Here is a 2,643-nt window from a genome sequence, read left to right as displayed (position 1 = left end):
AATATGACTCTACCCACCACCTCTATTATTTTCACCTTCTCTTGGACAAGGCCAAAGAATTGCCCCATTACAGAGCCCCTTAGTGCCTGAGATTGCCATTTAAACATACAAAAGGACCAGTTTTGCACTAAAACAAACATTATCTTCTCACTTCTTTTTCTCCCTCTTCTTTCTTCATTCTTTCTATTTTTCCTTCCCTTTCTAGGTGAGAAGCAGATGGGGGTAGTGGATACCGTACTAAATCTGGGTCAAAATCCACTTTCTCTCTATTTGACTATGGCCTGCCAGCCTCAGTGTCTTCATCTGTAAAGTGGGAATAAAGACATATCTTATAGAGTTGCTGTGTGGCTCACATGAGATAATTCCTATAAAAGGCTTTACAAACTCAAAGTGCTATGTAAGTAGCTGGTATTCTCATCTCCCTCCTTTTCTCACCTCTGGAACATTCTCCTTCCTCATCTCCTCCTGTGGAAATCCTTCTCTCCCTTCAAGGCCCTGCTCAGGAGCTGACCTCCTCACGGAGTTTTTCTTGATCCCTCTCGAGGTGAAAGCTAGGTCCCCAGATGGCTCCTGTTTGCCTGCCCTGCCAGGGACTCCTCATGGAGGCCAGGGATACTCTCACTGACTGTCCCTTCTCAGGCTGATTTCACTGATCCTTAGCCAATAGCTTGTAAGCTTGCTTCACATTTCCTTAGTGCTATTCAGATTTCTCCTTTGCACTATTCATATTCTACCTTGGAACTAGGGCTGTCTAATCAAATGTCTTCATTTTACAGATGGGGAAACTGAGGCTCAGGGAGGTTGTCTAAGGTAACAGAGGTAGCAGGCATCAGAGGCAGGCTATAAGCCCAGGTTCCTTGACCCAGAGCTGATACTTTCTATTGTACCATACTGCCTCTGACCTTACCCATGGGCACATTGTATCCTCAAAGTAGACTGTAAGTGCTAGAACTATGTGTATTCCCATTCCATAGAGGAGCCATCAAGGGCTTACCCACAATCATACCCCTAGGAAGAGCTAGGACTAATATCTAACTTCCTGCTCTCTTGACCTCAGATCCCAAGCCTATAATCCCCACATCAATTAACCCCACTGCCCCATGGGGAGGTCAGCATGTGCCACCCTGTCCCTGTCAGGAAGACAAGGTTATACATAGTCCAGGCCTAAAGTCAAAGAGTCTAGGGAGATAGCTAGGTGCCCCCCAGTAGCCCTCCCCCACCCCATGGAGTATTGGACTTGGAGTTAGGAAGATCTGAATTCGAATCCTGCCTCAGACATTTCGTAGCTGTGTGGCCCTGGGCAAAGTCACTTAACCCCTGCCTCAGTTTCCTTATCTGTAAAACAGGGAGAATCATAGCACCTCTTTCCCAGGGTTTTGGTGAAGATAACATGTGTGAAATTCTTTGGAAACTGAAAAGTGCTGTACAAATGCTAGTTATTAGTGTTACTATCATGAGTCACAGGAGCGTGGAGAAAACAGATCAGTGCCGGTGGCAGCCGGGCAGCCATGGGGGAGGCCGGTGACTTCATCGGTCTTTCAGGTTTCCCAGGAGTCAGTGAGAAGCCTCTGTCTCAGGGAAACACTTTCTTTGACCTTCGTCTTAGCTGAAGGGCCACACCTTCGACTGTCCTGGTCCATTCTCCAGGCTGCCCACTGAAGGCAAGGAGAAGCCTGTCCCAGATAAGAAGCAGGAGCCATTTGGTCATTGAACTGTTAAATGCGGTCAGTGGGGGCGGTGGAATAGCTAGCTGTGAGTTCTGTGGTTACCATCGACAAGAGGCCTGCTCTGGGAGAGCTTCCTCCCTCCTCAGTGACTGACAACACCCAGGTCCAGCCCAACAAACATCTATCTAGGGCTCGCTACCCTAAAGATTCTGAAAACTGTCTCTTGCTCTCCTGGGGGGATATGGGATGTAGACCGACGAGTCAGTGACTAAGAATCTGAGCAGGAAAGAGAAGCCTAGTGACTGAGCAGCCTTCAGCGAGACTTCCCCTGGATCATCAGGTTCTGGGTTTGGAGCTAGGATGGACCTTGAGGCTGAGCAAACACCTTCTGAGAAAAATAGGGCTCAGAGAAGCTTGCTCAGAGTGGCATAGCTGCTAAGAATCAGAGACAGGATTTGAACTCAGGTCTTCTGGATTCCAACTCCAATATTCACTTTCCCATCTCAAATTGCCCCCCATTTGCTCTGTGCCATCTTATACGTATCTATTCACGTGTCCACTCACTCAGACTGGAAGCCTCCTGAGGGCAGGCATTGTTTTTGCCCTTCTCTGTTCCCCAGTGCTTTTCACTGTACCTGACATAGTGTAGGTGCTTAATAAATGAGTGTTGATTGACTGACTTACCGCCCTAAGGGAGGAGCACTGGAAGTTCTGAGAGGTGGAGGTGAGGAAGGTGGAGTGACTATTCCAGGCACAGTGGACAGCCTGAGCAAAGGCACAGAGGGGGAACATAGGTGTAGCTCTAGGTTTGCAAAACAATGTTAGGTGCATTACCTCATGTGAACTTGTAAGGCAGGTGCTATTATTATCCCCATTTCACAGATGAGGGAACTGAGGCAAATCTATATTCAGTGACTTACCCAGGGTCACACAGCTTGTGTCTGAGGTGGGTTCCAGCCTAGGGCTTCCTGACTCC

Source organism: Petaurus breviceps, unplaced genomic scaffold, assembly GCF_028583685.1.
Source record: "Petaurus breviceps papuanus isolate PSGF00001 unplaced genomic scaffold, PetGlider_PUasm1.0 90825, whole genome shotgun sequence".
Classification (NCBI taxonomy): Eukaryota; Metazoa; Chordata; class Mammalia; order Diprotodontia; family Petauridae; genus Petaurus; species Petaurus breviceps.
The sequence above is the reverse complement of the archived record's forward strand: the minus strand, read 5'-3'. Positions refer to the sequence as shown.